The 22,430-nt window shown below is 44.8% G+C and overlaps 2 long non-coding RNA genes across 2 annotated transcripts; one reads left to right on the forward strand and one right to left on the reverse strand.

The window, feature by feature from the left end:
- Positions 1-216: 216 nt before the first annotated feature.
- Positions 217-2,184, forward strand: LOC134480109 (uncharacterized). The gene is made up of 2 exons (XR_010054298.1): positions 217-1,061; positions 1,344-2,184. It is a non-coding gene; the product is annotated as an uncharacterized LOC134480109 (long non-coding RNA).
- A 1,855-nt stretch (positions 2,185-4,039) lies between these two features.
- LOC120094285 (uncharacterized) lies at positions 4,040-20,900 on the reverse strand. Its single transcript, XR_005488538.2, has 3 exons — positions 20,591-20,900; positions 8,908-9,019; positions 4,040-6,604 (listed from the first exon to the last, which is right to left on the reverse strand). It is a non-coding gene; the product is annotated as an uncharacterized LOC120094285 (long non-coding RNA).
- Positions 20,901-22,430: the final 1,530 nt, after the last annotated feature.

Genomic DNA, 22,430 nt, shown 5'->3' on the forward strand with positions numbered 1-22,430 from the left:
GATGGAGGGACAGCATTCAGTGGCCTGCTGTGGTCCAGCAGGCCTGTCCAACATATTGTTCAAGACAGGGTTGCAACACTTTTTTAAAAGAGTCTTTTTTAATTTAAAGTTTTGAGTGAGTATGTATGTGAAAGAGGAGGAGGAGGAGGAGGAGGAGGAGGAGGAGGAGGAGGAGGAGGAGGAGGAGAGGAGAGGAGAGAGAGAGAGAGAGAGAGAGAGAGAGAGAGAGAGAGAGAGCGAGAGAGAGAGCAGTCAAAGGCTTCCTATCTCTATAATTACAGTCAGTTGTGATCTGCCTGATGTGGGCCAAACCCTGGTCCTCTGCAAGAGCAGTGCATGTTCCTAACTGCTGAATCCCCTCAGCCCCTGTACAACTTTGTGAGTTTTGGTGTGAGTCCTCGTTGGCCATTTGTGTAATGAAAAAAGAAAAAAACAATATAACAACCAACCAATCTCCCTCCACAAAAAATGTCATGTGTGCGTGCGTGTATGTGCGTATGTATGTGTGTGTTTATATATGTATGTGTGTGTGTATGAGTGTGTGTGTATGTGTGTATGTATGTGTATGAGTGTGTGTGTATGTGTGTATGTATGTGTATGTGTGTGTGTGTACATGTACAAATGAAAATCAAACACCTTGGTTTTGTTTGTTTGGTTGGTTGTTTTGCTTTTGAGAGTGGATCACTGACCCACCTCAAACTTATCAAATAGACCAGGCTGGGGCATCAAGACCCTGAATCTTCCTATTTCTGCTTCCCCCTTAAGGTAGGTTCTGGGACCAAACTCGGGTCCTTGAACATTTGAGGGAGACATTTGACCTACTGAGTCCTCTTCCCAGTGCAGGCAGGTAATCTTAACCCATATCAACATATGGGTTGTGTCTAGAATTTATGCAGCAGGATGGTAACCAGGTTTCTGGTTCTAGAATTCTATGGTTTGGTGGCAAAACAAACTAAAGAAAGATCTCACAGGTCACTACAGGACTAATGGCTTTCTTGGAATTTTTTTTTCTTTCATTCTGAAAGAGAAGAGCTTGGGCAGTATTTGGAGTCGGGTCAAGGGTATACTAATTATTAATTGTGGGTTAGGGCTTTCATGTAGAAACAACGAAGGTGCATTTGACATGCTTACTAATTACTCCAAAGTTTTTTTTAATACTTGGCTCATACTATTTCCCTACAGCTATGGCAGGGAAAAATCTAAATCAGAGCAAACTAATTTCCTTAGAGATACAGTGGGACTATGTTTTGAAACACTGCCTGGCGTTCGGTGGTAACACTGGGCTTTTATTCCATGGTCGCACCTCTGTTGTTCTGACATTTTATTCTTAATTGTTCCCTTAGTGACAGTGGTTGCTACTGCCCCTGTGAAGAAACGATAGCAGGGGAAGAGAGCTGGGAAGAACGAAATCGGAAGATAATTCTGGAAATGGACTTTCTTTCCTATTGCAAAGGAGGCAAAGTTTGCTTGTATCAAACGTCATTGCTAAAGTTCTAGTAAACTGACTGTTCTCCAGAGGGCGGCCTCCATAATGAAAAGACTGATTATTTTGGCCTAGCCAGGAAAGATTTGGTCCATTAGGCAGAAGTGACTTTGTTAATGATAATACAGCCTTCCTCTTATCAGATAGAGCATGAGGAGGCCCACACAAGTGACATCAGTGCATTTGGAAACCTGGTGAAGAACTGTGGTGTATTGGTGGCTTATATCACTACTATGTCAAAATGCCTGACAGGAAGTGATATAAAGGCATGGAAGGTTTTCCTGCCTTACAGTTCAGGATGATTCCTTTCATCCTTGTGGAGAAGGTGTGGGGCAGGAGCCAGAGTCTGTCTAGTCACATTGCTTCAACAGTCAAGAAGGAGAGAGTGAACAGGAGGGAGGGCTGGGCCAGAGAACCTCAGGGCCTACCCTAGACTTCAAATAGCAAGACTCTACCTCCTGATGGTTCCACAATTCTACCAAACAGCCAGCAGCTGGGGAGCAAGTGTGCAAAGACAAGGAGGCATGAAGGGCAGACCACATAAACCATAATGATAGTAACGGCCTCCATAGAGGACTATATGGTTAGTTAGCCTGGCTAGCAGCCCTTTGATGGGTTCTCCCATGTGGTGTCTCTCTCTGAACTGCTCCCAGGTAACTGACAGGAATTGAACCTATCAGAATACAGAAAACTTCTCTCCATGTTCCTCTGTGTCTCATACTTCCTGTGAAGTAAGCTAGCCTTTGCTTCAAAATCTCCTCTCTTCTCTTCTACATCAGCACCTTGGGAACTTCCTGTAACTAAGGAGCGGTGTGCGTGTAAAACCAAGGTGTCTTTGTCTTAGTGAGCTTCACGATGGTAATTATCCCTGACAGTATTGACAAAGCTATGTGAGCGGGATGACATGGTTGAGGATGCTTAGGATTCAGTAAGAAACCACAGGCTGGCTTTCTTCAGGGCCAATGACATCCTTAGACACAGAGCAGAGCATCCCTGAGACCAAGTAGGACAGAAAACACCTGCAGCCACCATTTTGGCATAAAAATGCCTCTTCTGGCATTAGCAAATCTTCATGCCTCTCAGAGAGGCATAAACTTAATTTCCAGTAGAACAAGCACCAGCGAACTATGGTTTCACATGAACAGCTAAGCAGAAATCTGTGTTTCTGCAGCTGGCTCTGGAGAAGCCTTCAAGCTCGATATCTCATGAATACCTCAGAGCAGACTGGTCACATGACCCGAATCCCAAAAGTACTTTGATGGAGGTCTGTGGAGAGACTCTCAAACGCCCCACACTGGCAGAGTTGGTGGTGATTGTACAGCAAGAAGTTCATAGCGTGGGTCTCTATGGGTGTGAGCGATGTGTGGACACCAGCTAGGAATGCCACTCCACTGTCCGGGCTGCGGCCGTGCTTGTTAGATGGAGTGTGGAGGGTGGGGGATGGGGGAGTAAGAAAGGAGGAGAGAAAAAAATAAAGGAGATGGGGAGAGAGTGAGAAGAGTAGAGGAGAAAATGAGAATGAAGAGCAGACAGGAGAAGAGGGGGGAGGGAAGGAAAGAGCTAGGGAGAGAGAGGGAGAGGAGTGTGAAGGAGAGAGGAAGAAAGAACAAGAGAGGAAGAGAGCATGGGAGAGGGAGAGGGAGGGGGAGGGAGGGGGAGGGGGAGAGGGAGAGGGAGGGGGAGAGGGAGAGGGAGAGGGAGAGGGAGAGGGAGAGGGAGAGGGAGAGGGAGAGGGAGAGGGAGAGGGAGAGGGAGAGGGAGAGGGAGAGGGAGAGGGAGAGGGAACTTTTGTTCTTAAATTGATGGCACCTCTCCCTGCCTGGAGCATCTTGAGAAACAGGAACTTTTTTTTTCAAGAGCAGTTAGCACCTGCAGGAAAAGTTCCACCAGGGAGCTCCTTAGAGGGGAATGTGTGTGTGTGTGTGTGTGTGTGTGTGTGTGTGTGTGTGTGTGTGTGTGTGTGTGAGAGAGAGAGAGAGAGAGAGAGAGAGAGAGAGAGAGAAAGCTGCTTGCCTTCCTTTATAGATGAATATTGCTTCCAAGGACTCCTGTGAATGTTTTTCCAGCCTTGCCTGAATCTTCCTAGCTCACGTCTGGCCCAAGTTGCCATCCATTTATCCTGAGATGACTTTTTTAAGGATGAAAAATGAAGGGTTGCAGGATGATGGCTCCCTGCTGGGCAAGTGGTCTGACTAACCGCTTGGGTCTGTTTGTAGAGTGTCCGTGCTTGGCTTCAGGACTATATCCGTGCTTTAGCCAGCGTGGCGGGAAATACTCCTACCTCAAGGAAGCTTTGTAGGATTGGATGTAAGCTTCGGGGACACATCTCCGCTGCCATCCATGAGGTATCATGGTAGAGAAATGCAGGCCCGCTCAGAAGGGGCCCTGGGTTTGAGTCTCAACTTGCTACATTGACAGGGGCACCTGCAGAATGTGGAACTTAGAGAGAGATCCACGCTCAAGGCTTTTCTAGTGATGTGTTTGTCCCCCTGTCCCCAATCTCCCCTCTCTTGCGCATGCGTGTGTGTATGTAAGTTAGAGGACTATGCCTTCCTTAATCATTCTCTACTTTTGGGGATTTTGTTTGTTGTAGTTTGTGTTCAGCCTTCTTGTGTGTCTGTACACCACATGAGATTCTGGTGCCCTTGGAGGCCAGCAAAAGGTTTCAGATCCTCTAGAACTGGAGTTACAGATGGCTGTGAGCCATCTTGTGGGCTCTAGGAACTAAACCCAGGTGCCCTGTAAGAGCAGCGAGTACTTTAAACCATGAGACATCCTTCCATCTGCCCCATTTAATGATTTGAGATTGGATCTCTCAAAGGAACCTCAGGCTTGCTGCTGGTTCAGCCAGGCAGGCTGGGCAGCATTCCCCAGGAAGCCTCCACTCTCTGCCTGTCCAGTGCTGACATCACACGTGTGCACCAGTACTTGTGTTCCAGGCCTTTTATGTGGCTGCTTCAGTTCTGAATGTGTCCTCAGTACTTGAGTGACAATTGCCTTCTCTGGGGAGGAAGCAGAATTTGGAGATGTGTTGTGGCCACTGAATCACTTTCTGTGTTGTGGCATGTACTAAGTTGCGATAGGTGGCGTGGGGACAAGGAACCAGGCAGAGAGATAGCAGCCCAAGCGTTTCTCACACTTCCTAGCCTGAGGTAACAAACATTGGGGACCAAGATTATTAAATGAGCCATAACTCGAGGCGGCTTTAAAGTCCCAGAGAACGGCCACTGTAGAATTCTGTGTGGATCCTGTTTTCTCATGCAGCACTGTAAGCTGTGCACACAGCCCAGGCATCTAAGGAGGCAGGGAGGAGAGCTGAAGGCAGGGCAGGCTGGAGACGCTGATGAGGGAGAATTTTAATATCAGGGCATTTCAAAGGAAGGTGCTCTGCAAATTCGCAGTTCAGAGGCTGGACGGCTGTGTCTCGGGAGGAGGGCAAACATCAGAAAGAGCAGGCCTCAGCAGAACAGAAACTTGAGTCCTGCCAGCTCCAGAGTGAGTCAAGGTGGTCTGCCCTTAACCTCTTCCCCTCCGGGAAAGGATGCAATCTCTGAAGACAATGGAGTCACGTCGGCTGGGTCTTACGTGGCTGAGTTTCTAACACTGGCACTGAAGAAAGATTGACCTATTTTGAGTCTGACGCTGCAGATCAAAGTCTTGCGTGTTGTATTGATAGAAGAGCCTTCGACGATACCTTTTCCGATAACACCCGTCAATGATTTTAAAGTACCACATGCAAGTAGGGTAGACTTCAGAGAAGTCGGGTATCCCATTGTTAAGAATCAACTCGGATTCTTATATTTATAAAAATCAAGAAGGGATGGTGATTATCTCCGGAATTGCAGGTAAGATGTTTGATAAAGTCAACCTATTCACAGTTTAAAGATTATTTTTTAACCTACTTCAGTAGAAAAGACCTCTCTAGGTCTAAAAATAGAATTTCTAGAAACTATCAATGAAAGGTATACTTACCTGACACATTGAAAGCACCTCTGTTGGGGTTAAATCGAAGCATCATCCTGTAGATCTTTGACAGTGCGATGTCATATTAAATGCACAGTTAATGGGTATGTTGGTTATGATCACAGGGTAAAAGTCCCTATGCAAATACAACTGATATTCAGGTCGGTGTGAAATCAATAAAACAATGAAGAACAAGCTGGAACAACCATGCCAAGAGAGGAAGAGGCCAGCGGACCTGTGCTCTGTGAAAATTAAGAACTTACCCGGCAAAGAACACAATTCACGGTAACGAATGGCAGGGACCATACAGCCGCATGTGAGAGAAGGACACTGAACTCACAAAGGCATCAACTTAAAATGGACTGAAGACTCAAACAGAAGGTCTAAAGCCACAGGAGGAAGCAGAGGAAGCTTCTCTGGCATTGGTCTTGTTCTGGATGTAAATGTCAGAAGTCCAGAAACAAGGAAAGTAACAAGGAAAAGCCGTAGCTCTGTTGCAGCAGACAGACAGCTCACAACATAGAAGGAGCCAACAACGCAGAGGGAGGACTTGCAGGCCAGATGTCAGGAAGGTCACTATTTCAGGTACAAGAGCAAGGTCTACCTCTCGATAGAAAGGAAAACTCAGTGTGAAAATGGGCAAAGATACGAGTACGTATTTCTCCAAAGGAGACCCGAAAATTCCCCAGATTTTAATATCGTCATCAAACTGAATTCTTTAAACACTACAGACTAAACACAGAAGTCTGTTGATTAGACTAGCCAGTGAACTCTGACCTGACCCTCAGTGTTTGCTGAGGGACCCTGGGTTGCAGAGTTGAAGCCTCAGCAGCAGCATGTCTCATAGCTCTCCATGTGAAGTGGCTGTCCCTGCTCGCCCCTGATGATTCAAGGCTCTTGGAACAGGTTGTGTAGGGAGACTTGGGCCGACTTGAACAGCTGCTGCCTGAAAGTTTTCTTCTCTTCTTGTCTCCTCTCATGGTCATGGTTGTCCATCAGAATCCAGCCTGGATGTCAGTCCTGTCACTCTGCCTTGGCTGTCACACTCCCACGGAGGAGAGACATCCCTCCATTTGTGTCGTCGTGCCCATTTCCTCTTATTAGATGCGAGAAGTCATATTACTGCTTCTTTGCCTCCTGTTGTTTCGTGAACTTATCCTGAAAAATCAGTGCGAATAGAATTAAGGTTGTTTGCACGATGCAGAGTAAGCCAGTCCTTACAGAAAGAAGTGCATGAAAAAAAATAGGACAAAGCAGTCTAAGATAGATCTTGTATCAAGATTTTAGGACCAGGAAATGCCTCTCTGGGGTCCCATCATCTCCAAGGTACAAGGGAGAGGATGGCACCACTGACTTCACCTGTTCTCCCTATCCACATGCACTGTGGGAAACTGTCCTGGGTATCCCACCACAGGACCCCCAGTGAAAACAATGATGTCCCATTCTTCACTTGGCATGGAAGAGAGGCCAAGTAAATTAGCTTTATCATCAGAGACAGAAGGCAACCTACCAGGTAATTAAATGTATATCACTGCATCCTGCATCGGTAAGACATCTGTTACTATGACCAAACAGCCGATGCAAATGCCTTCAAAGAACGAGGGTGTCTTTTTGGCCCATGCATGTTTTTTTGGCGCCTGGCATTACCAAATGTGTCATGTCACTGACCCTTTGTCCAGCAGACTGTAGTGATAATGGCATTTTACTCTTCAGAGTCCCAAGCAGACCCATTTCATTCTCATCAGTAGGAAATATCTGTTTCTTTCATGTCAAATGCTTCTTCCCCCCTTCCTTCTCACTTTAGCTCCAAGGTCACCTCTTCTCAAAGACATTCCGATGCCATGTCCACACAAACTTTCCTCTAGATTCTCCATTGCCCCAGGCTATATGATGGTATACTGCATGTTTCACGGTACATTTCTTGATCCTTGAGGGGACACCCGCCAAGTGAAAGAGGGTGGTTCTTTAAAAAAAAAAATCTCTCAGCCTACCAAGCTGGTCCAGGATGTTATAGTTAATAGGGTTACTCTGACATCATCTAGAACCACCCAGGAGACAAGCCTCATGCATATGTAAAGATTTTCTAGATTAAGCTAGCCAATATGGAAATAATCATCTGAAATGTGGGCGTCTCCATGGGATGGGGCCCTGGGCAGAATGAAAGAGGAGAGAGCAAGCTGAGCAACTAAGTTCATTCCTCTTGGCTTCCTGACTGTGGATCCAGCATAACTCACTGTCTCACATCCCTGCTGCCATGCCTTCCCCACAATGATGGACTAGAGCTTTGAACTATGGGATGAGATAAACCCTTTCTCAAATTGCTCTCGTCATTTCTCCCCTCCCGACAGGAATAAAGAAAGTGACTGATGTGTTAGCACCAGCTGAAGAAGTAGATTAATTGGAGAAGGAGAGCGAATGAACTTAGCAAGGTGATCCTGATGATGTGGAAACAGGACAATGTCCTCAGCTTTAAGGGTGGCTGTGCTGGACTCTGGGACTGCTATAGCCGAGCGGAAGTACAGCCAATTGCAAGTTTCTTCTATAAAAGTTCAAGGCTCTGAAGCACGGTCTCTCTTTGTGATCCCATTCAACTTAGCCCTCAATATGACGCTGATGCACTGGTTTATTTTTCTCGGTGTTGTGAGAACATACCTATGGAAGATGCGGTTTACTCTGGCTCATAGTTTGGTAGTGTGGTCTACCGAGGTAGGGATGGCATGGAGGAAGGGGATTGAGGCAGCTACTTGTACTGTACTCATAGGCAAGAAGAGAAGAGAGATGATGCTGGTGCCAAGCTTGCTTTCTCCTTTGTGTTCCACCCAGGACTCCTGCCATTAGGAGGGTGCCACCCACTTGTAAACCTAATTTTTTTCTAAAGATTTATTTATTATGTACATGAGTACACTGTAGCTGTCTTCAGACACACCAGAAGAGGGCATCAGATCCCATTACAGATGGTTGTGAGCCACCATGTGGTTGCTGGGATTTGAACTCAGGACCTCTGGAAGAGTAGTCAGTGCTCTTAACTGCTGAGCCATCTCTCCAGCCCAAGCCTAACCTTTAACCTCAATCAACCTGATCTCAGAGGTTTGCCTGGTCAGCGGGTCTAGATCCTATCAAATGGATAATCACTAGTAACTATTCCATCCTTCATCTCCAGATGCAGTTTTGTTGGGGGTTGACTTTCCTATGTGTGTGAGGACCCCAGTGCATTTCATTCTCTAAGCCTGTGTTTGCTGATAGCATATCGTCCTTTCCCTAGACAAGCCTGTGACCAAGTGCCATCGTGGGCTACACCATCATTTCAATTTTGCTCAGCTTCACAGTATAGGGACTTTGAAAAGGGATTAGGAAGTGGCCATTTTGTTAAATATTAATGAGTTTTCAGAGAATCTGGGTTCAATCTAGATGAGGATAACAAAGGGGGCACGATCTTTCCTTTTACCCTAAGACACACTTACATATTTTCATCACTCCAACAGGCTGGCTTTGCTTCCTCCACGGATGGGAACACTCAAGGAGGAAACTCTCCCATTAAAGAGCCTGTTGTTCTTTGCACACAGCACAGAGGACCTGAAAATACAATCTAATGACTTAAGTGGATCATGTTATAGGGCATGATTGATTAACATGTGGCTTACCTAGAAAAGCAGTTCACATTGGGGAATTTAATTCCTGCCGTGACTTCCTGCCCATGAATGGCTTTTCCAGAGTACTTTCCATTCACAAACACCCAACAATGAAGATCAGCCACGATGCTCATTTTTCAACCCTCAGAGAGCTCATCCGAGCTGCCTATGTCTTTGTTATTTTATTTGGAAAGCTGTATCAAATAAGAGCATGGAACTTTTTTTTTGTCTTTGTTTTTGCTGCTGTTGTTTTTAAAGATGTAATTTCCCATGGATTCCTGTATGAGAAAGCATGTGCAAAAAAAACATTCTCTTTTTGCTACCGTGCAAAGACTGGTCATTCAACAGATGTCTGGTATTGCCTCAGGCTGATTGTTACAGTGTGTGATGGTTCATCTTGATGATTCAGAGTCGCAATGGGAACAAATCTCTAGGCTTGTGTGCGAAGAAGTTTAGTGATTAGGGTTAAACGAGGAGGGAAGATTTGGGAGAGTTGGATGATTCCACTCTGTGGGAGGGATTTCAAGCACGAATAAAAGGGTAAAAGGAAACTGGGTGTCCACCTCCATTGCTCTAGGCTTCCTGACCGTGGATGCTGTGTGACCAGTTACTTCCTGATGCCAGGCTTTCCTCAACACAACGGGCTGTATTGTTCCTCTTAGAGTATGAGACAAAAAAAAATCAATCCTTCCTCTCTCAAGTTGTTGAATATGGAGTTGGGTGTCGAGAACAGTCATGGATACACAGTAATGTGCTTGTCTTTAGGGAGAGCCAAATACATATAGCATGCCTGTTTCGATAGGAATGGCTTCCATAGGCTCATCGCTTCATCATTAGGAGTGGCACTATTTGGGAGGGATTAGGAGGTGTGGCCTTGATGGAGTAGGTATAGCTTTGTTGGAGGAAGTATGTCATAGGGGGCAGTCTTTGGAGTTACAAATGCTAAAGCCAGGCCCAGTCTCTCTCTCTCTCTCTCTCTCTCTCTCTCTCTCTCTCTCTCTCTCTCTTTCTCTCTCTCTCTCTCTCTCCTGCCTGTTGATTCAATGGTAGAACTCTTAGCTTCCTGTCCAGAGCCATGCCTCCCTGTGTGCTCCCATGCTTTCTACCCTGACAATAGTGGACTACACCTCTGAATGGAAGTAAGCCCCAATGAAATGTTTTCTCTATGAGGGTTGCCTTGGTCATGGTGTGTCTTCACTGCAATAGAATACTGACTAAGACACATGGGTTGGGGGTTTCCATGTTGGTTATTAGATCCCTATCTAGGGGCTATGTTGCATTACACTGAGTCCCCCCAAAATGCTATCCTGAAAATGTCATGTTGGACCAAAACTGGAATTCACTGAAAAGCTTAATAGCTTCCTTTTTTAAACTAGGGGTTGAATTAGAACCTTCTAGAAAGTACTGGTGATAACCCAGTGTTCTTCCAGTTTGGAGGACTAGAATGTCCCTGTGGGTTAAAGTCCTTGGTGGTCTTGACTTTTCTGCTTTGGTCTAACATGAGCAACATCTGGAGAACATCAGGCTTGGGAAGGTAATTTGTGAAGAAGTTTAAATATACTTCAGCCCTCCAGGTTTCAGGTTCCTCACACAAAGCTGCAAACCTGGCCAGAGAGTTTCCTACAGGAATGGTGGGGATGCCCCTGCACATAGAAGTATCCTTACTTCACCAGTCCAACCAGCTTCCTGAATCCCTGAGTCCACCCCAGTCTGCAACCTCTGATCAACACCTTCAGCTGCTGTGCAGTCTCAAGTCTCCCTAGCTCTGTTTCTCTTTCTGTCTCTTTCCCTCTCTCTGTCACACACAGCCACACAAGTAACACGCACACTCACACCCTCTCTCACGCACATTTACACACATTCAAATGCACTCATATGCACTCACACACATTTACATGTACACTCACACACAGTCATACTCAGACATACTCTTCTACGTGCACACACAGTCACGCATACATACTTACACTCTCATACACTCACACTTACATACTCACATACAAACTCATACATAAACATACACACTCAAACACATTTAGTAAGAAGTATCTCTTGCCGGAGACAAAGCTCAGTTGGTTGCCTAGTATGCATGGGTCTTAGGTGTGATCTCCAGCACAGAATGAAAATGGGGACACAGTGATGTGTGTCTACAATTCCAGTACTGGAGAGTTGGCAGTGGAGGTGGAGGTAGAGGTTCCTTCCATCCTCTTGCTCTCTCCCCCTTCTCTCTTATCCTTCCTCCCTTTCTCCTTTCTGTCTACCTCCCCCTCCCCCTCCTTTTCTCACTCTTCTCCTCCCTCTTGTTTTCTTTGAGAAAGAATATTGCTATATGTAGCCCATGCTGCCCTTGAACTCACTATATAGCTCAGGCTGACTTCATCCTCAAGTGTCTCTCTTGCCTCCTGAGAGCTGGAACTATAACACACACTGCCATATCCAGTCCCGCCCCCCATTTATACCATGTCATATTGGGATGTGTCTCCTGGGGCCTGGAATATGGTTGCCCATTTAATGCGTTGAAAAAAGAAGTTGAGATATACTTCGTAGAAGTGATATGTTTATTCTGGAAGGATTTTAAAGGGCCATTAGTGAATCTCTAGTAAAAATTCACGTTTCAATTGATTGTTGTTACACCATGGAGGGAGCTGCTCCTGCCTTGTGCACAGCTTCGCTTCTAAGGGCTTGGTAGTATCTTCGTCACCATCCTTGCTCCATGGGAATAGGAGATCCCAAAAGCCAACCCAGAAGAGCTATGGCAACAAAAGGGCGCCAGGTGGAGGCCGGGGAACTTGTGTCAGTGGGAGAGAGATAAGAGAGTCCCTGTGAAAGAGCTCAGGAGGGTTATTGCTCTGGGACCCAAAGCAAATAAAACATCTGTCTGACTTCACTCTTCTGTTGAATATATTTTCTCTCCAGAGAGTCATAGTCCTCCCCAAAGTGCCTTCCCTCTGCAGAGAAATTTCTGGAGTTAGTTGCTTCCTGCCTTGATGTTTAAATGTTTATAGTGCTCCCTGTTATAAAACCCAATAAAATGTCTAGGCTGTTTGGCTAACTAAATCTCCCAGTGAGTTTAATGAATGTTGATTTCATTTACAGAAAGATTTTTCAATATGTTCCTAGCCTATAAAAACCCAGGAAGAAGTGTTCTTGAGGTCAACAGTCAGGTGCACACGTGCACTTCTGCCCCACCTGCTGTCTTTACACCCAGGGTTTTGGCCTCTTTTTGCTCTTTGTTAAGAAGTGGAAAGTTCTGGTGTTGATCTGTGGAGACAGTTCCCTTGTTAAAGTGCTTGCCCCACAACCTGAGTTAAACCTCCCGGAGTCATGAAGTCACATAAAAACACCACGTGTGCTCAACACTGGTCACCCCAGTGCTAGGGAGGCAAGACACACTGATTGTTGGCATTCATTGGTCAGTGAATTTCAGGCCAAAGAGAGCCCCTGTCTCCAAAGTGGTGGATGGCATTTCTGAGGATGGCACAGACTGAGGAGACTGTCCTCTTGCCTACCTACACACATGCACATATGCACAGAGACCCACTTTGCCATCTGGGCCAAACATTTTGCATTCCTCGTGTTAATTTCTAACCTCTTCTTTGGTAAGACAAAGAAAATGTAGACTATTGTTTTTATAATAATTTTTTTTCCTAAATCTTTTCAAACTCTTAACCTTTTGCTCTTTCCCCTCCTTGCTACTAGTTCCAGGAAGACTGGAATTCAAAAGGACACACACACACACACACACACACACACACACACACACACACAGTCTTCTGGTTTCTCTGTTCCAGTTGATCTAAGAACACTTTATATTTAGCAGACAAGCTATCAACTTCATTGTCAACCTGACTGGGTCTGCAATCAGCCAGGAAAGACCTGGATTGTGTGTGTGCAACCTGATGAGGGTTGCATTTATGGGCTAGGGTCCTAAGAAAAATACAATTGAAAAGAACAGAAACCAGTGAGTGACAGCATTAACTTCCCTCTCTCTGTTTCTTGATCCTCGGAGATGTAAACAACCTGAAATCCCTGAAGTCACACATGCTCCTTACTAAGGAGCACACATACACACAGACACAGACACTGTGGTAGACTGTGTTCCTTCAAACTGTGGGCCCGAATGAATCCTTCCTCCCTTATATTGTTCCTTGTGAGACATTTGGTCACAAAAACGAGGAAAATCACCAACACATTAGTCTTTTTAAAGAGATAAACAGACTTGAATCCATGCAGTGTATCTAGTTTCTGCTAATCTTACTAATTCACACAATTTAATTAGGTGTATAATTCTCTCTCTGTTTCTCTTCCTCCTTCTTTCCTTCCTTCCTTCCTTCCTCTGTCTGTTTTCTTGTAACAGGGTATCTGTATGTAGCCTGAGGTGACCCCATCTGCCTCATACAACTTCTAAAATTGCGCTGTTACTCATTTTGTTGTTGTCTAAGAAGTTTTCAGAAGCTGCAGTGTTTTTGCGTACATTGCTGCTGTCTTAGACAACATTTTGCTTCTTGAACGCACTGGCAATCACCTTAAGATCACCACCCCTAGTTTAGGAATCACTCGTTTCAGCCTCTGTTCAAGTTTGAACCTGTTGGCCAACCCATTCACATCGGGTATTCATCTCATAGACCCACTCTCTCATGGCCGTGGTGAGGCAGAAACAAGCTTTACAAAGCATTCTTTGGCATCATGGTCTAACCCATATCCTATTTCTGACTCCCACTCTCTATAAGAAACCCTTGAATGATTCATCTTGGTAAACAAAATTTCTGCATTGTGTTCTAACTTTATATGCATATATGTACACACATGTGCACATACACATACATAGATATTCATATATGTAGTAAGCATCCATATACATACAGAGATACAAATAATTATATACATTATATACATATACATACACACATACATAAGCACACACATGGACACACACAGACAGACAAACAGATACATATACATATATACTCACATATGCACAGTGCACCCATATACACACAGAGATTTGCATAAATATGTACACTATATACATACACATACATAAATACACACACATATATTCATCACACACACACACACACACACACACATCTTTTTGCAAGAGGATGGAAAGAGATTTTTTTCCGTCTTTGGAATTCAGCTCAGATATCCTTCTAACACTCCCTACCACCACCTCTTTCCTTTTTCATATCATGGACTTCCTTGAGACATATTTTGTATTTAGCCAAAGGACGCTTTCACTTTCTTCCTGGAGACGCCAAGAGCCTCTGGAACAGAGACCTATTGGGCGTGTAATACATAGTGGGCTTTTAACTTGCTTGAGTGGGTGGATGGAAGGAGCAATGGATGCTGGGCATTCCTTGTCACATTGAGAACTCACCTACCTTCCTCTCCATCTGTTCCTAGAAGCACATTATACATGCTCCATGTAAGCAGAGATAACTTAGCCTCTCCCTTCTTTGTGTAGAGAAGACAAACCAAAGCCCTTAGGCAGCTCTAGAATAGTCTTTCCCATTGGCCCTTACAAATTCCCACATGGCATTAGGAAATTAACCTAATAAAATTTGCTTTGACACTTCTGGAGGGAACTGGACAACAGAAGTAAGAGAGAAACCATTCCTAATGGTTAAAACAGGAGCACAAAGTGAGGAGAAATTATATATCATTTAACCACAAGCACATTGCCGAAGGATGATGAATTCCACACAGCGAATGGAAGAAAAGAAACACTACCCGCCATCTACATGGACAGACCCATGGCTCCAGCTGCATATGTAGCAGAGGATGGCCTTGTTGGGCACCAATGGGAGGAGAACCCCTTGGTCCTGCCAAGGCTGGACCTCCCAGTGTAGGGAAATGTCAGGGCAGGGAGGCAGGAAGGGGTGGGTGGATGGATAGGGGAGAACCCTAATAGAAGAAAGGGGAGGAGGGATGGGATAGGGGGTTTATGGATGGGAAACTGAGAAAGGAGATAATGTTTGAAATCCAATTAAAAATAAATAAAAACAACCTGATTTCCCAAGAAACTTTGTTCAGTATCTCAGACTGAAAGTGACTAACCCTGGTGGGGCCTTAAATAGAAGCCTCTTGTCCCTATGAGAACACAAAAACAAACAAATGAATGAATGAATAAAAACATCTTTTTCCAAACACTGTGCATGTCTTCAAAAGTGGGGGTTCTGATCATTGTTACACAAATAATACCTGAGATAGTCTGAGTGAAGAGTAAAATTAAAAAGGCCAACTAAAATTTGGAACTGTGGCTAATCAATAGGCCAGACATGACAAATTATAGGTATCACCAAACTTCAAATCCTTCTGATTACAGTCCTGCTTTTAGAACTGCACACAGAGACTCATGGCCAAGAGGAGCAGCATTAACTATCCCCCAGTAAACACGTCTCCAAGCTCTTTGCCTTCTGTAGGTCTTTTTCCCCTCTGTGAAGTGAGGATTAGGAAATTATATGGTAAAATTCAGACACCATTTAGATATGAGGCGAGGTGACATGCGATTCTGTGTTATCAAGCAAGTTTCAGGAAAGCGCCATCCTCAGCTCTAAGGAGGAGCAAAGGGGAGTCTAAGTGTTCAGAGATAAGAATGGACATTAAGTTTCGTCACAGTGGAGCACATTGCGTTGCCAGGGATGAGGAGGGCCAGCAAGACTGTAATTTCACTTTACAAATTCAGGTGTGGAAAACATACAACCTCAGTTTTCCACACAAAACAGGATTCCATTATGAGCTGTCTCCATCTGGCCTCTAGAAACCTCAGCTCAGTTGCTTCCTCGCTCTTCCTGCTCAGTTATTTCCTAGCTCTTCCTGTTGGTGTTCTAAGTCCTGATGGGTTTCCATGGCAACATGAAGCCCCTAAGGAAAGCCTATAGGTTGGGTCATCAGCTGTGCATGTGGACACTTCCTGACCTGTTCTCATTCTTGCTTTCCTTGCAAGTCCTTCTTCAGATGTCACTGGTAATAGGTCCCAACTCAGCAGCCAGATCCCAACTCAATTTTCAAATCTGGACCACATTGTGCTAAGGAACCAGAGTCAACTATGGCTCTTCATAATTTTTCTGCCCTTCTCGATGCAAGCTCCCTTCTGATACTATGTCATCCCAAACCTCTGAGGACATCTGACGCTCATGTGACTGACACACCATCCTTTCCAGTCTACATTTTCTAGCTCCCTAAACCATCCCTAGACAGGAGAACAGAGGTTAGCCTGGCATCCATTATTCTCCTGTTCCTATGACAAAGTACCTGACCAAAACCTCAAGGAGAAAGGTCTCATACTGGCTTACAGTTCGAGGGATACCATCAACCACAGTGGGAGAGGGAAAGTATCTGGTCACATGACATCTACAGTCAGGAAACAGTATGAGCAGGAAGTAGTGTTAGTCTCTAAAACCTCAAGGCCCACCCCTTACAGACTTTAGTGATGCTCTACCTCTAAAGCCTTTATGATCTGAAACAGCGCCGCCACCAGCTGTTTAAACCCATGGGCTTATGGGAGTTATGTCACATTCATGTCATAGCACCCCCACATTCAGAGTTACCACATGATCTAAGGCCTCCGCAGCCAAGTCATTGTGACAGTGGTGGGCTAGTGCAGTAGGACTTCTCGTATCCCACACTGCCCCTACCCCAGTGGTCCCCCAGTTCTTGCTCTCCCCTCATTGAAGTTACAGATTTTGGTGAAAACACTGCCTTCTCCTTATTGCTATAAAATAACATTTTCTCCAAATTCTATTATACTTATTTATGTACCTACTTCTTTTTCCCCATGCTCGGATTTCTCAAAGAATGAAAGGGGCGATCCTATCTTTCCCTTGAGGTAAGGAGCAACATTCTGCAAATATCTGCCAGCAGAGAGGGAACACGAGGTAATGGGAGGACATTGGACTCTGAGCTACTGGATGGTTTTCTAGGATGCTATTCTGTCCCATCCTACGATAGACAGAAGGAGCAGGGACAGGACTGACTTCTGAATAAAGAGGAACCATAGATGAGAATACTGATGGAATTAAAGTGGGTTCTAGGTTACGGTCAATGTTATAATGTGATCCTAGAGAATTTGAGGTGGGAGGAAAATAAAACTAATGACAGATAGCCAACCATACCCAAACTTGGTAGGCTATCTTTTATCAATGAAATATCTACTCTGGGTTAGGTTCAGGCAAAGTTTTAAATATTATACCTAACCCCCAACGAACAAGGAAGCAAGAAAAGAACAAAAATTAGGACAGAAACTCTATGTGGTGGTTTGAATAGGTTTGACCCCCATAGATTCATGTGTTTGAATGCTTGGCCATAAAGAGTGGCACTATTATGAGGTGTGACCTTATTGAAGGAAGTGCAGTCTTGTTTGAGAAAGTGTGTCACTGTGTAGGTGGGCTTTGCAGGCTCCACCCAGTGTGGAAGCTGGTCTTCCTGGCTGCCTTTGGATAGAGATGCAGAACTCTTAGCTTCTTCTCCAGGACCATGTCTGCCTGGATGCTGCCATACTTCCTGCTATGATGGTAATGGACTGAACTCCTGTAACTGTAAGCCAGCCCCAATGAAATGTTGTCCCTTATATGCCTTGGTCATGGTGTCCCTTCACAGCCATGAAACCCAAACCAAAGCTCTTCGATTGTCATAGTCGTCAAGAGTAAAGCTTATTATAGAACATTGAGCCACTAGTAAGAAAACTTAATGGAAAGTCAAACAGACTCCAAAAAGTCAGGGAAATTAGGGGACACCCCCATATTTACTCTGTCACTCAGGTAATTAAAAGTCAGAAAATTAAAAGCTCTTTGACTGGGCTCAGTCAATATTTTCAAGAGATAATTACATTTTAAAGATCCAATAAAGCAAAGCAGAACAGGCCAAAAGCAAACACATAAGTGATATATTCAGTACATGGTTGACAATGGTGAAAACTGAGGTCCAGGGAGACAGAGATGGCTTTATCAATCCTCTACCACCTTGGCCTGAACCTAGAGTGCTACTGAGGGACTGGTTCACACCTGTAATGCCCACAATTTCAAAAAGCCAGGAAGGCAACACAGAGTCTCGCCTTAATCACTCCAGAACTGACGAGCACCACAAAGGAAAGAAAATGATCAGTACAGTTCTCTCATGATGAACGCTGCAAGACAGGAGTCCAGGCTGTTGAGAGGGCTCAGCGGATGAAGGCCAATGTCACTATGCATGAGGATGTGAGTTCAGTTCCCAGAGGCCTTTAGCGGGAGGAGAGAACTATCTCCATACGAGTTATTCTCTGTCACATGTATGCTGTGGGCTGTGTGCTTCCCTTCATTAAATAAATGCTTGGTTCTCTTCTGCTTTGGAAAAAGCTTAGAATATGCTATAATCAACAAGAATGCACTCAGAGAATGGAAAGAGAGCCCCATGTTCAATATTAGGTGTTGCGTGCTAATCATCCCCAGGGAGGGACCAGGATGAGGAGTGTGGTTTCCTCCAAGTGCTACCTGTGGGGTCTGTTTCTTCATGACAAGCACTCCCTGGTTTGAGTGCCCTATGTACTCTTTTGGCTTGCTTTCATACTGATCACCACAGCATGGAGTGAAGGGAAAGGCTCTGCCTGTGTAGCTCATCTGCTACGTAAAATGCCTTAAAATTCAATACCTGTCAATTTGGGGGACTCTCAGAAGATCCTGATCAGAAAAGAAGCACCCCTGCACCCCCTTCCTCCCCACACACATGCTTTCCTCAGAAACTCAGGCAAACATCAAACACAATGAGACACTTCAGATCTGTTTTCTCTTAGAACCCAGAAAAAGATGGGGAGCCTTTTCATCCCACACACTTTGGAGGCTCTATCCAATTAAAGTAGGGCACATATGCCCAAGCCTACGGAGGGGAAAGGCAAAAGTGCTCGCAGCAACTTAATCATCCACCTCCAAGTTCCCCCCAACTCAAGAAGATCACAAAATGATTAGTGTTCACAATAGAATTTTAAAGCAAGAATTAAGTGAGATTGCAGGAGATGCAATTAATCTTCTCTTGCAGCAGTAATAAGTGGGAAGTTATAAACAAAAATATGATGATATTTACAAAGACAGGCCCACCTGCTCACAAAACTAGACTCCGTTTGGGATTAAACTCACCCTCTGCAGGACAGGAGAAACCCTCCACAGCTTCGATGAAGAATACTGATGAGGGGCGGAAGAAGTGCAGAGCTGCAGACTTTAGAACGTATTTGCAAGGACTTAACAATGATTCAATCTTCAGAAAATAGTCTATACATTAAAAAAAAATCACTCTAAGGAAATAGCAAGGCAACTTTAAAATTTGTGTGGAAGGGTTAAGGCACGCTTGGTTTGAAAACGAGAGAAGAGAAGGTGGGTTTTCTGGCCAAGCTCTTTATCAGAGTGTAATGGGAAATGGTTGTTTTAATCAAGTCCTGCTCCATCATTAAACTCATCAGGCAAAAAGTAATCAACTTGTCGGCACCCAGATTAGAGTTGTGTCCAATGAAGGACACAGTGAAGTAGACATTGAGGTGCTATGGTTGGGGATGGAAATTTCAAGGAAGGAAACGAGCCCACAGAATATATCTATAATCAAGAAAAGGAAAGCACATATAACTTCAAAAGATTAAGACTGGCAATTGCCAAAGGGCCAAATCAGGGTAAAACAAAATATAATATTGGAGAAGAGCAGAGTCAGATGGGTCTAGGCTAGAGTTATGACCTAAAGTGGGGGGTAGAGCTGTTTTTCACTTTGTTCTTTTTTAATGTTTATTTTACTTGCTCTTTAAAATAGGTTTGTTGTTGTTTTGTTGTTGCTGTTTTCGCTGGTGGTCCCTGTAGAGTAGCAGCAGGGATTGGGTTTACTGTAACTAAAATATGTCCTTGGCTGAAATGAGTTTTCTTCCTCCCTCCAGGAAAAAAAAATTGCTTCTAGAAGAAGCAGTCACACAGCACTTGGCTTGGCAGCGCTCCCTTCTTTGCTGTGCACCAGCTGCTTTCCTGTGACTCCTTCAGTTTTGACAATGCTGTCACTTGGACCTCAAATGTCCCTCAGAGGCCCCTGCGTCAATGGCACGGTCTTTAGCTTAGCACTTAGGGAGCTGGTAGAGCCTCAAAGAGGTGGGGTTTGGTGGGCATTCATTATCTCATTGGAGGCATATCACTGGAGCCCCTCCCCCCAGGTGTGTATTGCTTGTAGGCCATGGAGTAGTTAATTTTTCTCTAACACATGTTCCCTTTGGTCAAAGTATGAAACCAATGGGCCCAATGGATCACCTTGGAAATCTCTGAAACCATAATAAGCCAAAACAAAACACTACCAACCACCACCACCACCACCACCACCACCACCACCACCACCACCACCACCACCAAGAAAAAACATTTGCACTTTATACATTGATCAGCCAATTAGCTCAAGTATTTGTTGCAGTAACCGGAAACTACCAACCCTGATGAAGACTCTGCAAAGACCTCTGGGCTTCGCAGGGCTAAGGTTGTTTCCTCTCTTACTTGAGTCTCACATACCCACATCTTTTTACCTGTTTCGTTGGGCTTCCCACGAGGAACAGACCTGTCCCCACGTGGCTCTGTTAGGGGCTCATCTGTGTCTATTCAGCAGTCCACCCTTTGGTACTCAGTCTCTGCCAGGAATGTAAGAACCGCCCAGAAGTGTCTGGTTGGGAAATGTGCTTATCTTTTGTGGGTTTGAAGACTCTAGCCAATTACACAGCAAGAGGACTGTCGAGTATGGAAGTGAGAATGACTACAGTGTTTTACGGTTTGGAGTTAATCATCTAGGTCAAGCTTCCTCCAAAATTGAGAAAAATCAAGATGAAGTAGAGTTAATAAGAGAATTGTTCTCAAACAAGAGTTAAATTGTAGAGGGGAAGCAGAATCTACCATCCCAGTGCAGACACCAGATCATGTCTCTCTCTGGTCCACTGGAGAAGTGGGAGAACGTAAGGCCAGAGGTCACGTCTGAAGATGGTAGGAAAGACACCGGGACAAATAAAGGAATAGGAAGGCAGATCTATTAAAAAAAAACGTATTTCTGCTTTAAAGTTCTATTTGCCATCCTGTAACACTAGTCCACTTGCTCAATGATGCTTGATGCCTCTAACAACTCCAACTAGTCCCCACATGCTCCTGGCTCTGCTAAGAGAGCTTTTCTTCAGGAGAAAGAGACAAACATCTCCTGACTGAACAGCCTAAGCTGCATGGCTGGCTGAATGCTGAAAAGATAGCTCCAGACACAAGGTCATCTCCCTGTCCTACCAATGGTAGCTGCTTCTATTCCATCGTTTCAAGGCTTTAGAACTGTGTTCTAGACTTCAGGCAAGAATTTTTGAAAATTAATTTTAAATATAGTCTCAGTCCAATTTTAAAAAATAACATCCTTTTAGGGCTGTGCACTAATGGAAAGAGGAGAAACAGAGGGAGAAACACAGTGGGGAGACCAGACAACTACGTGAACTGCTCCAACAGAACCAACACCAAGTTTTACAGCATAGATGATATGGCCTGACACAGCGTCGCAGAGTGTGGTGAGCAGACAGAATCTCCCTGGCTCAGCCTTATTAGCACTGGATCATACAACCAGACTTGGTCGCAGAAAGGTAATGTGGCTGGCAGATTCAAATTCAGCTTGAGGCCTGTTCACATTTTCCCGTTCCATCTTGTGTTGTTTTGGGGGTTAAACTGCAATTCAAAGTTAGTTCATCTAATTTGTTGGCATAAGCTTGTTTCCTGTGGATTCCTTCTACCGTCTGTGGGATCCGTAGTAGTTTCTCATATCATCAATGTGTTTTCCTGTCGTCAGTGTTTTCTTCTAGTGGTTCAGTTTATCTTTCCAAAGCAACCTTACAAACGTTTCGTTTTCTTTTCTATTGCATTGGTGTGACAGTGTTGTACCAGACTCATCGCCTGGAAAGAGGGAACCTCATTTGAACAATTGCCTCTGTCAGATGGGCCTGTTGGCATGTGTGTGGGGGTAGTTTATGGATTAGAGATTGCTGTGGGAGTGCTCAGCTCACAGGGGCTGGGGAGATGGCTCAGTGGGTAAGGGCACTTGCCTAAGCAAGAGGACCTGAGTTCAAGTCTCCAGAACCCATGTAAAAGCCAGGCGTGGCCAAGTGTGTTTGTAACCCAGCATTCTGAGAGGCAGACACAGGCACATCCTAGAAGCTCATTGGCCAGATAGTTTAACCCAGATGGCAAGCTCCAGGTTCAGTGAGAGAGTCCGTGAAGGGAGTGAGGCTGAGGGTGGTAGAGACTCAACCATCCTCTGACTTCCATGTGTGCTCATGTGTGCGTGTACAGCTACATGTGGAGACACACAGATGCCCAGATGCACAGGCACACACAATGAATTCATGAGGG

The sequence above is a fragment of the Rattus norvegicus genome, chromosome 8 (assembly GCF_036323735.1).
Source record: "Rattus norvegicus strain BN/NHsdMcwi chromosome 8, GRCr8, whole genome shotgun sequence".
In the NCBI taxonomy this organism is placed as follows: Eukaryota; Metazoa; Chordata; class Mammalia; order Rodentia; family Muridae; genus Rattus; species Rattus norvegicus.